This window comes from Prionailurus viverrinus, chromosome B3 (genome assembly GCF_022837055.1).
Source record: "Prionailurus viverrinus isolate Anna chromosome B3, UM_Priviv_1.0, whole genome shotgun sequence".
NCBI classification, from domain to species: domain Eukaryota; kingdom Metazoa; phylum Chordata; class Mammalia; order Carnivora; family Felidae; genus Prionailurus; species Prionailurus viverrinus.
Window position 1 is genome coordinate 63,228,832 of NC_062566.1, and position 13,282 is coordinate 63,242,113.

The following is a 13,282-nucleotide window of genomic DNA, read 5'->3' on the forward strand; positions in this document are numbered from 1 at the left end:
CTGAGGGCAAAGCACAAGCTAGCACTCCTCCCCAGGTGGGACATGTGTGATATTCCTCAGGCACTCCCGGGTGCCCAAGAACAAAGGAAAGGAAAGAAAACAAATGGTTAACTGATAGAGATCATAGTAATGCAAGACATGAGTCTTCATCAGTGTACATATGTCTTAGTAAATTACAAGAAAAAGGCAATCTTATCAAGAGCCTAATCTCCAGAAACCTATACACTCAGTTTCCTGGAGTCCTAATATCACTCTCCGCTCACTAGTGATGTGGGGGAACAAAGGCAAGAAAGAAATGGCAGGTAAAATTAAATTTCCTTATAACCTGCACCCCGCTGACAAATACTTACAGCAAATACAGAGTATAATATTTCTCCAGGAACCCCCTACTGTCATAATATTAATGACTTACTAGAAGAAAAACAACTTTAGCTTGACAATAGCAAGGCATCAGGTATCTACTGAATCCTTTTTAGCATATCAACTCCTTCTGAAGACCTCCCTTTTGTCTTTACCTCACCCAATTCCATAGTATATAACCATTTACTCTTCAAAACCCCAGTGCAGATCTTTCTGCGGGTCCTGTCCCCATGCTTTAATAAAATCACCTTTTTTGCACCAAAGATGTCTTCAAGAATTCTTTCTTGGCCATCAGCTCCTAACCCCCATCACTCCAAAACCTCATCAATGGCACTTTGGAGTTCCTAAGTAAATGCAAAATTGAATACAAGTAGATGTATGAGTAAAATATAACCAAAAACAAACTGTCAAGTTTTGGGGGTTTTTTTTTTAGATTTTATTTTTTTACTGAAAAACAATATTTTTTCAGTGTATATTAATAAATATGAATTTTAATGACATTGGGAAGAAATGGAGGTAGATGCATGTGCTCAAGCTGCCATTTTGAAACCATCCTCTTAATACCATAATTAAATAATTAATAATTAATTAAAAATTCATAATTATTAATATAGCCAGACAACAAGAAAAGGAGCTAGTATCAGACCAGAAAGTTGCAAGAACTATTAGACAGAAAAGCAGGATAAAAACTAAAAGAGAAAACAGAATAGGGAAATCTGCAGCCCAAATAATCAAAAGGTAAGAAAAGTCTTTCTCTAGGAAGCCATGGTCCTGGGGTAGCTCTTTCTGCCCATTAGGCCTGTCCCCGTGCTTTAATAAAATCACCTTTTGGCACCAAAGATGGCTCAAGAATTCTTTCTTGGCCATTGGCTCCGGACCCTGAGGACCCCACTATCACCCCAAAAATTTCATCATGTAGCGCCCACCTCTGACAGGCAATCTCCACCTTAAAGTCTGTTTCCAGGGGACTGACCTATGATACTGACTTAGCCTTATGAAATATACCTCAAGGAAACAAAAGAATTGATGATTATTTCTCAATAATAAATAGAAAAAGAGTAATGTAGTAAAACAAACACCATTTTGCAGACTTCTAATTAAATAATGGATGTAGGTAGGGGAGCCTGGGTGGCACAGTCGGTAAGGTGTGATCTCGGTTCAGGTCATGATCTCACAGATTGTGCATTCGAGTCCCACATCAGGCTCTGCACTGATAGTGTGGAGCCTGCTTGGGATTCTGTCTGTCCTTCTCTCTGCCCCTCCCCTGCTTGTGCATGCATGCATTCTCTCTCTCTCTCTCTCTCTCTCTCTCTCAAAATAAATAAGTAAACTTAAAAATTTTTTTTTAAATTAAATAATGTATCTAAGCAATGATCATCTGGTATCACAAAAAGAGAGACAACTGGATATTATATACCACATATTACCCACCACCATCTACGAAGAACTCTTGCAAAAAAAATTTAACCTGAATTAGATTACATCTCCATATCCAACTACCAGTTTATAAGTACAGGGACAGAAAGCCATGTTAAATAATACTATAGAGATACAATTTTTAAAATCTGGAATGTAGAAGCCTCAACCAGATAACCAAATTTCCTCAATAAATAAGGGAGGGAGAAACCTATCAATATCCTATCTAGTGTCTGATCCAAAACAATACACACATATAAAAAAATCATGAGACAATCAGAGAAATCTGAACCCTTATTAGATAGTTAATAATATTAAAGAGATGCTATTAATTGTTTTAGGTATAATTATAGTATTGCACATACATTTTCTGGATCTTTATCTTTTTACAGATATATACCAAATATTTACCAATGAAATGTTTTGATGTCTGAGATTTGCTCTAAAATCATTGAAGAAGTGGAGGTGAGGCAGAATGGGTAAAGGTGCAGATAAAATAATACTGGCCATGAGATGATAACTGTTGAAGCTGACTGATGATACATGGAAGTTCATAAAAATACTCCTATTTTTTGTATACAGTTGAAACTTTCAATAAAAAATAAAATAATATAGGGGCACCTGGTGGTTCAGTCAGTTGAGTGTCCGACTCTTGATTTTGGCTCAGGTCATGATCCCAGGGTTGTGGGATCAAGCCCCGCATTGGACTCTGTGCCGATCGTTGAACCTGCTTAAGATTCTCTCTCCCCCTCTGCCCCTCTCCCCTACTTGCATGCTCTCTCTGTCTCTCTCAAAATAATAATAATATAAAAACAATCGCACTGAACACAGAGCAGAATGAATGAAATGCAGTGCTCATGATTTTCCACTATGTAAACTTGCAATTTATTTGCCTTCAAATAAAACATACTAATAAATGGTACTGAACTATATAATACAATAAAATGACCAAACTGATCAAAATCCTTATTGATTTAAGGTTAAGACACAGAGAGCCCAAAAAATACATGAAATAATTGAATAGATATGTTAAATCTTAATCTCCTGGATGAAATTATGAGTAAAAAAGAATGGCTATTTTGAAGGAAAATGTAATTCTAAAGACACAAAATGATAGCATTCAACTCACATAATCAATGATACTACAGAACGAATATTTTTAAGAACATTTAATTTTTCACTATGGAATAATTAGAACAGAACTTAGGGAAAAAGGAGATGCTTTCTACTAAAAGTTGCCTGATAACATATAGGACACCAAGTTAAATTTGTATTTCAGATATAAATAATAAATAATTTCTTAATATATGTCCCAAATAATTTTATTTGCTATATCTGGCAATCCTAATTCTTTACTTTTTTTCCCAGTTTTATTGAGATGTAATCGACATATAACTTTGAGTAAGTTTAAGGTGTACAATGTGATGATTTGGTATATGTATGTATTGTGAAATGCTTGTTTTTTTAAGTTGATTTTTTTTTCTTCCACCATTTGACTACCTGTGCTAAAATGTTATCCATATGGTGCTTCGTTAAGGCAACTATTATTTAAAACTTCTCCTGTTAAGAAGCCAATGGAGATTTCTAGCACTGTCACCTTGGAGATGGCAGTCCTAGTACAGGTATTTAATTTTGAGATCTCAAAATACCAGCAAAAAAAAATTATCCCCTAGAGAATGAGGAATCTGGAAAGTGTTTTTGACAGATCCACCACATTCTTACCCCAGCAAACGCTGCTACTTTGTTCTCTCTCCTCCTCCCCTTTCCCTTGCAATAACACACCAACAGTATTAATCAACCAGATAATGGTGGTGGTGAGTGGGGGTTGATGAGGGCTCCACTGTACTGACTGTGCTGACTTGACCAGACATATGGCTTGAGGTGGGAAAAATAGGAAACAGAATATGTCCCCTTAGTCCCAACCACAGCCCTGTAGAGATGACCCCATACGTTCTATGTCTCCACAACTGTGCACTCACATTGTTTTTAAAGTACTTTCCTACACTTTCCTTTGCTACTCAGAAAAGCTCTGAGAGATAGATAGGCATCAAGCAACTGGCCAAAAGTCACACACCTTGTACTCTTGATTCTCATCTCGGGATTCTTGGCATCATCATCTGCATAAAGTAAGTTGGGCTTTGGTAAAGTTAAGGATTCTATCCACTGGATTTCCTGTGAACTGATCACAGTTCCAGTCCCAACCTTTGATTGTTCTAAGTGAGGGGCTCACTAGGCACACAACCTCACATCCTCAGCTCTTTCGATCTCATACATATATTTTTTTAAATGTTTATTTATTTATTTATTTATTTTGAGGGAGGGGGAGCGTGTGAGCAGAGTAGGGTCAGAGAGAGAGGGAGAGAGACAAAATCCCAAGGAGGATCCACGCTGTCGGTGCAGAGCCCAACACGGGGCTCCATCTTACAACCATGAGATCATGACCTGAGCAGAAATCAAGAGTTGGACACACAACCGACTGAGCCACCCAGGTGCCCTAATCCCCATACATATTTAACAAACCTTGGATTCCTGTAAGGAAACAGTGAGGGACAAGACAGAAAAGGTCCTTGTCTTCCTTGAGCTCACACTTTAGGGGGAAACAGGCGAATAGATATGTAGTAACAATAAAATGTGATGAGTGCTACAACAGAGAACTGTCAGGACATGCACTAAGAGTCTGTAACCTCCATGTTGGGGAAGCCTCCCAAGAAAGGAATGCTTAAGCTGAGACCTGCAAGACTAATAAGATAGATGAGGGGAAAGAGGATCAGAGAGAGAGCAGAAGAGTATTCCAAGCAATGGGGTTACATGTGCAAAGATTTGGAGGAGAAGAAAGGTGATGTGGGCATGGTGCGAGAGATAGGGCAGACCCAAAACATGGGGATGCGTGAAGCAGGTCAATGATTTGTGCCTCTTTAAACAAGTATACTTAATATATCTGCTAAATATTTACTTAGAGGAGAAGTTGATTCACCTGGAGAAAAATCGGCAGAGAGGACACTGGTGGCCTCTCAGTTACTCCTCTGTAGTCCTAAACAGGGATGTCCTTTGGCCCCTAAACTTCAAAGTCGCTCAGCCTAATAAACGGTCTGCACTTAGCAGGACCTGCTCCTTAGAACCAGTTTAATGACTGTCTTTATTACTGATCTATACTCCTGAGGAGCAGGGTGGGGGGAGGTTCGTGTCCTCCTTCCCATTCACTACCCCAAAGTCTCCGTCTTTTCAACTATAAAGCCAGTCCAGTTCTTGCTGAAAACAGTTCCCTCTACCTTGGTACATTCACATGTTTTGCTTTAGCACCCTTCCCAGTTGGCCAGCTTTGCCACCACGTGAGAGAGGCAGAAGAGCCTGGAGAATCTACAGGGGCCAAGAGGAGGGCATTTTGTGCGGACTGTGAAGTCACAGGTCGGTCCTCCAGCGTCTCCAGGCCCCTGCACCAGAATGTGTCCAGCCTCACTGTTGATTTAGGAGAGACACTAGGGGATGAAGCAGCGGCCCTCGAACCACCCCAACAGCAAATCAACAAGGCTTTTTAAAATTACAGGTGCCTTGGTCCTATTCCTAAGCTACTAAATCAGAATTTCCAGGGATGGAATTTAGGAATTTGTATTTTCAACATTCTTCTTGAGTGAGTCTGATGTTAAAAAATTCTGGGACTCATTGGACTTTATGGTAAAAAAGCACAAATTTCAGAGCCAGTAAAACCTAAATTCAAACTGTAGCTCCAGAATTTATTAGCTGTGTGATCTTAGATTGAGAGGTTTTTTTTTTTTTCCCTCTCTCTCTGAGCTTCAGTTTCTCAGGTTTAAAAAAAAAAAAAGAGGAAGGAGGAGGCGGTGGAGGAGGAAGAGGAGAAGAAAGAAATAACATTACTTATCTCATATTATTAGAGGATTAAATGAGAGCATGACTAGCAAGTACAGGACACAATAGTCTGTAGATGAAAGTAGTCACCTATCTTACCTGGTTTTACCTTACTGGGAATGCCACTCTCATTCTGCTACAAGCCCCATCTGCAGCCCTACTTACTGCCTTTTTATTTCCCAAGAACCTATCTTAACCCTCCTCTAACTTACTAGCAACTTGCATGGGGAATGACAAGAGAGTGGTCATTGCCCAAGAGAAAGGGGCTGAAATTAAAGCTCTAGAAAAAGCAGTCTGTCTATACACCCCTCCACCCCTACTTGAGGCCGCACCTCCGGCACAAAGACTTTCCCAAAAAACTGGCCATCCCTCCTGATGACTGGATCGAGGTCGATTTGACTTTTTCTTACACATCGGGGTTAGCATATACAAAGAGTTCTGAAGTGGTAGTGGCATATATACTGTGCTCTTTTAATGACTGAAAGTGACTTTTAATTATTTACAGGCATATCTGTTTATTATTAAGAAAAAAGTTGCACATGGAGACATATATCAATTTTTTTCCTTTAACATAAATACTTAGATTATTTAGCACATTTGTCAGGATTCAGTTTTAAACTTATTTCCATTTTCCTTACAACATCCTGATGAATTAGGCTAGAGTACATTGTTTCTATGAAAAACATCTTTTCCTAATGGCAAAATTAATATACTGTACAAACCAAGAAACAGACTCTTAACTATAGGGAACAAACTGATGGTTACCAGAGGGAGAGGAGTAGAGTGATGGGTTAAATAGGTGATGGGGATTAAGAAATGCACTTGTGATGAGCACTGGGCACTGTATGGGAGTGCTAAATCACCTGAAACTAATATAACACTGCTTGTTAACTGGAATTAAAATAAAAACTTAAAAAAAATTACTATACTATATGTTCATTAGACACAACTTGGAAAATAGTGAAAATACCACATAAAGAAAATTAAAAACTTGTCTCTAATAACCACCTAGAGATAAGAAAATTAACATGTTGATGTACTTGTCTCAAGTAGTTTATAATCATATATTTTATAAAATTGGCATAATTCAGTAGATATAGTTTCTGAATCATACTTTTTCCCTTAACCTTATATTATAGCTTGTTAGTTTATTGCTAATCATTTTCAAAACTATAATTTCTAATGTTGATAGTACTGTAGTATATAAATATTCCATAATCTATTTCCCTGTTACTGGACACTTGGGTTTTCTCCCCCTATTTTTGGTTGCCATAAATATTTTTTTTTATGAAATTTATTAACAAATTGGTTCCATACAACACCCAGTGCTCATCCCAAAAGGTGCCCTCCTCAATACCCATCACCCACCCTCTCCTCCCTCCCACCCCCCATCAACCCTTAGTTTGTCCTCAGTTTTTAAGTCTCTTATGCTTTGGTTCTCTCCCATTCTAACCTCTTTTTTTTTTTTTTCCTTCCCCTCCCCCATGGGTTCCTGTGAAGTTTCTCAGGATCCACATAAGAGTGAAACCATATGGTATCTGTCTTTCTCTGTATGGCTTATTTCACTTAGCATCACACTCTCCAGTTCCATCCACGTTGCTACAAAAGGCCATATTTCATTTTTTCTCATTGCCACGTAATATTCCATTGTGTATATAAACCACAATTTCTTTATCCATTCATCAGTTGATGGACATTTAGGCTCTTTCCATAATTTGGCTATTGTTGAGAGTGCTGCTATGAACACTGGGGTACAAGTGGCCCTATGCATCAGTGCTCCTGTATCCCTTGGATAAATTCCTAGCAGTGCTATTGCTGGGTCATAGGGTAGGTCTATTTTTAATTTTCTGAGGAACCTCCACACTGCTTTCCAGAGCGGCTGCACCAATTTGCATTCCCACCAACAGTGCAAGAGGGTTCCCGTTTCTCCACATCCTCGCCAGCATCTATAGTCTCCTGATTTGTTCATTTTGGCCACTCTGACTGGCGTGAGGTGATACCTGAGTGTGGTTTTGATTTGTATTTCCCTGATAAGGAGCGACGCTGAACATCTTTTCATGTGCCTGTTGGCCATCCGGATGTCTTCTTTAGAGAAGTGTCTATTCATGTTTTCTGCCCATTTCTTCACTGGGTTATTTGTTTTTTGGGTGTGGAGTTTGGTGAGCTCTTTATAGATTTTGGATACTAGCCCTTTGTCCGATATGTCATTTGCGAATATCTTTTCCCATTCCGTTGGTTGCCTTTTAGTTTTGTTGGTTGTTTCCTTTGCTGTGCAGAAGCTTTTTATCTTCATAAGGTCCCAGTAATTCACTTTTGCTTTGAATTCCCTTGCCTTTGGGGATGTGTCGAGTAAGAGATTGCTACGGCTGAGGTCAGAGAGGTCTTTTCCTGCTTTCTCCTCTAAGGTTTTGATGGTTTCCTGTCTCACATTTAGGTCCTTTATCCATTTTGAGTTTATTTTTGTGACTGGTGTGAGAAAGTGGTCTAGTTTCAACCTTCTGCATGTTGCTGTCCAGTTCTCCCAGCACCATTTGTTAAAGAGGCTGTCTTTTTTCCATTGGATGTTCTTTCCTGCTTTGTCAAAGATGAGTTGGCCATACGTTTGTGGGTCTAGTTCTGGGGTTTCTATTCTATTCCATTGGTCTATGTGTCTGTTTTGGTGCCAATACCATGCTGTCTTGATGATGACAGCTTTGTAGTAGAGGCTAAAGTCTGGGATTGTGATGCCTCCTGCTTTGGTCTTCTTCTTCAAAATTCCTTTGGCTATTCGGGGCCTTTTGTGGTTCCATATGAATTTTAGGATTGCTTGTTCTAGTTTCGAGAAGAATGCTGGTGCAATTTTGATTGGGATTGCATTGAATGTGTAGATAGCTTTGGGTAGTAGGTTGCCATAAATATTAAGAGCTAGACTTCTTATTTTCTGTATACCTTGGGGAAAACAGAACTGCAGAGGTTAAATGGTTTGCTTCAAGGCTAGGACTGGAATATAAATTCTGGACTCCAGCCTAATTCTCTTTTTCATGGACCAAACTTTAATTTGTCCTAAAACTATTAATCAATACTTAGATCATACTTGGCACTTCAATACATTTTATTTACTAGTCTTCATACTTAAAGTAAATATTACTGACAATTTAGGAGGGTATGAATTGAATTATATATATAGTCCCAGAGTGGGGGTTAATGAGGGTGAAGGGGTAATTCAGAGTCCCTACAGCCCCCTTCTTTGTTTCTACCTTTCCTCATTACACCAACTTCCCCAGATGGATCACCCAGTAGGGATAACATCACGTTCTGGTTTTGATTCATAAAAAAAGATAAAGTTTCTCTGCTACTCAGCATCACTACCAAGACATCAGCCCTTACATATTTCCCCTCTTTCTTCACCTGATTTCCCAGTTCAGTTGCCTCTCTCTCTCTCTCTCTCTCTCTCTCTCTCTCTCTCTTTCAAAGTCTAACTAGTCTTTGGTTTCTGTAGAAACCACTGCTATTTGCTGTTCTGTCACATCATTAAAGATATACTTACAGTAGAAGAGCTATTCTGTGTCCATTCTTCTTCCACATTGCTTAGAGTTATACTTTAATGGTGTTCAGCACCAGGTCATGGAAAAAATCCAGTCCTAAGAACGTGGAAGCACAAGTCACAAGTGTTCAGCTCAGCTCCATTACACCTTGTGGTCTAACCTTGGGCAAGTTACTTGTCTCTGTGGTGTCTATTCCATCTTTATTAGATGATCTTGAAGATTTCTTCCAGTTTGACATGACATACTTTGGAACAGTGTGGTTCTTTTAGAACATCTCTTGAAACTTGCCTGTTTAAAAAATAACTTGTTTGAAGTGACTTCCTTCTGGCTATTAAACATCTTTGCTTCCATTTCTTGTATAGGTCCTACACAAGAGACAATGCCTGTATGAGGGTTCTGTCCAAGAGTTTTCTTATTGGTAGTACTGCTCTTGATCTAATTAACCAAGGCTTCTTTCCTGGGTTCTATGCTTTAGGTCCTATTCTAGCCCTCCTCTGCCTTCCTCCTCCCCACAAGGTGACAGGTTTGTCAGGATTTGCCCTCCTGGAACCTGCTCTCCTTCTTCTAGACCAAGCTCTCCCTACCCAGGAAACCTTAAATTCCTTGATCATGAAGCCCTGAGCCTCCTTCTGGTACTTCCTTGGGATTCTGCTCTTCTCTATCCTCTTTTTTTTTTTTTTTTAATTTCTAAGAAATTTTTGTTTATATTTGAGAGAGAGAGCGAGCATGAGTGGGGAGAGGCAGAGAGAAGAGACAGACTCCAAAGCAGGCTCCAGGCTCTGAGCTATCAGCACAGAGCCCAATATGGGGCTCAAACCCATGAGCTATGAGATCATGACCTGAGCTGAAGTCCAACACTTAACTGACTGAGTCACTCAGGTGCCCCACCTGTCTGTCTTCTTAATGGCAGGCTGTGTTACCCAAAGTAAGGCCAAGAGGTGACTATTTGTGCAATTTGTTTTCGGACTTGCAGACAGAGCTTGGATACATAGGGTGAAGTCTACACACTTATACACAAGTTTCTTTGAGGTCAGTATGAATGGAAGGGTATGTGGCCCATTGAGATAAGAGGAAGGTTGGAAACAACCAACCATTTGCACATTTGCCTCAGACTCACAAATGTTAAGGATGGGCCAGCTTGTGAGACACGCTGTCTTGCACAGAGTAGGATAGTGGAGCAAAGAAGAGTGGCTCTTCAAAGACTCTATGAGTTACTTGTGGCCATACTGGAGAACTCACTAACTGGAATGAGTGGACAATAGAAAGAGCATGGAGAAGCCTCAGATTTTTCTTCTTTGGCTCTAGCTAGATGCAAGTTTTAGACACAAAGATAATTTAAAATCTCTTGTCTGGTCTTCATATTGCCAAACTAGAGTTATGCTCTTACAGGCATAATGTGTGATATTTTATTGACAGTAATGACAATAGATTATTGAGCCTAAACTGATGCCCATGTTGACATTATTTCCTCTCTACATGTGTTGGTCCATTTACCCTCAACTCCCTCCCCACCAAAATAAAATCTTTTATAAATGTTTATTTTTATTTTTTGACAGAGAGCAAGTGAGCACAAATGGGGGATGGGCAGAGACAGAGGGGAACAGAGGATCGAAGTGGGCTCTGTGCTAAGAGCAGCAAGCCTGATGCAGGGCTTGAACCCACAAACCAAGAGATTATGACCTGAGCCAAAGTTGGACACTCAACTGACTGAGCCACCTATACCCCCCAAAATAAAATCTTAGGTAAAGTTAAACGTTAAAAAAAATTAAAAAAAAAAAAAAAGAGGGGTGCCTGGGTGGCTCAGTCAGTTGAGTGTCCGACTTCGGTTCAGGTCATGATCTCACGGTCCGTGAGTTCAAGCCCCGCATTGGGCCCTGTGCTGACAGCTCAGAGCCTGGAGCCTGTTTCAGATTCTGTGTCTCCCTCTCTCTCTCTGCCCCTCCCCTGTTCATGCTCTGTCTCTGTCTGTCTCAAAAATAAATAAACGTTAAAAAAAAATCTTAGGTAAAGCAAAACAGTCTCCTTGAGCCTAGCCAACCCTCAAGTAACTACCACATCTGACACCATCGTTATAATAAATGATCTATTAAGAAACATGGTAATTCCAAACTTCATTTCACTATTTCTCACATCACAGTGTTTTGTTAGGATTAGGAGTCATGATTTTGTAAATTTGGTTCTATAAATTATATTCATATGACAGCTGAGAAGGATCAAGATGGAAAAGTAAAATGGTTTAAAATGGTTTAAAATACCCTTTAAAATGCCCCCTTTAAAATGGTTTTAGTTGTAGTTCTACCCAATTCAAAAAGTTAGCTTCAGGAAAATTCTACCCAGTTTAAAAATTAACTGGATGACATCGAACAAGTTATTCACCCTCTTGGGGACTCAATTTCTTTAACTGTAATATGAAGAGGTTGGATTAAATGATCTCTAAATTTCCTTAAAACTCTAAGGTTTTATGATTGCCTATGATTTTCTAAGCAGTTATGCCTAGAGCTATTTAGCAGAGAAAATTGCGGAATGTGAAAACCTGTAGGACTCAGGGAAAAAATGAAAAGCCCATTCATCAGGAAATGGGGTCAAGTTAGAGAGCAAAAAGTGTAGTTGCCTGAGCAACTTGAGTCTGAAAAGAAATTATCACAGAGTTAAGCACAGGCCTGAGCCGGCCATGGAGAAAGAAAAGAATGAGAACTCCATCTTTTCCTAATGCTGTCCTGGAAGAGGAATTACAGGAGCACTGTTTGACTTCTGGGAACAAGGTGAGGTATACAAAAACCAAACACATAGATACCCAATTATAAGCTGATTACAGCTGTATCTGCTACAGCTTCCTCCCTAGTGTTTTCATCAAAGTCTGAAAGCTTGATTGCCAAATCTCCACCGGTACTTCACGGACTACCCACAGCATGCAAATTGTCCCTCCCTCTTTCAGTATTAGAAATCCACCCACAGTCCTACAAGTATAATGCTGTGCTGAAGCTGGGGTTTAAAGCTGGCACCAAGCCCCCGAATCCTGCTAGTGATAATATGAGGAAGTAAGACATTCAACTTTGTTGGGAAACCAAATCATGATATGGCAGACAAAAATATGAAACTGCTTGGTCACAGTGTTCAACCCAAAGCTACAAACTACTGTAGAGAATACGGAAGCTCCCCAGAAGGTGTGGCCCTTTCCTCCTGTATATATAACTAATTATATTAAGGGAAACGAATTTCACACCTGACTTTACATGCTTTGTAATTGATCAAAATGCAGAAAATGGCAGGTTTGGGATGGGAAGGAAACAGTAACAAAAAACTTGTAAAGTGTCAGATTTGGCTAATCTAGCTCTTATAGAAATAAAAATCGAATGTATCTCTGATAGTTGTCATATTAAAATCTGAAAATGTGAGGTATAAATATTTATTGTCAGTGAATTTCATATAAATTTCTTACATTCAGACAGTCACAGATTTCCTGTGAAGCCAGACAATTTTCACTGTATTTATGTTTCTGAAATCTAACTCAATTTCTTCTATGATGTGTTTTTGCAAAGCTCCTCTTCTTATAAGAATTTTTTGTTTGAACACAAAGAATACTCTAACAACTGTCTAGAAAGCAGACACCCAATATCAGCCCATCTTCTTTTTAACCTAAAAAAGGTATCATTTCTCATTAGAGGTTTGGACATCCAGAACAGACCACTGAAATACAGGACTTTTGTGAGCACTAAATAGAGAAAGAGAAACCTCTACCGTGAAGGGGCTGATGAATAGGAGAAGGAAAATTTTTCATACCATATTTTGGGCAACTTCAGTTATATTTGAGCTTTGGGAAAGTTTCATGAGCTGCTTCTTTAGGAAACTAAAAACAACCAGAGTGCCTTTAACACTGTGCCATTCTTATTCAACAAATACCTATATAGAGCTTATTATGTGCCAGGCCCTGTAAGTGCTTTACAAATACTAATCTTTGATTTTTTTTATAGCAACTCTACAGAGTAGGTGATATCACCATCACTATCTCTGTCCCTATTTTAACAGATGAAGAAACTGAGGCACGGAGAGGTAAGTCATTTGCTCAAGCCCCAGAGCTAATAAGAGGCAGAACCTGGGGAGTATGACTTCAGAGCCCA

At 39.2% G+C, this 13,282-nt stretch overlaps 1 protein-coding gene across 12 annotated transcripts in view; it reads left to right on the plus strand.

Annotated features, from left to right (window-relative positions):
- Positions 1–13,282, plus strand: part of ZNF770 (zinc finger protein 770) — a 58,143-nt gene that overhangs the window by 15,818 nt on the left and 29,043 nt on the right. For 7 of the 12 annotated variants that reach the window (XM_047862623.1, XM_047862622.1, XM_047862629.1 and 4 more), the window contains one exon: positions 13,136–13,214. The exons of 4 other annotated variants lie outside the window; for them this stretch is intronic. The gene's annotated coding sequence lies outside the window, so the exon portion shown is untranslated. Of the gene's footprint in view, positions 1–5,146; positions 5,182–13,135; positions 13,215–13,282 lie in introns of those variants that run through there. One more of the 12 variants, XM_047862626.1, reaches the window with a different exon arrangement.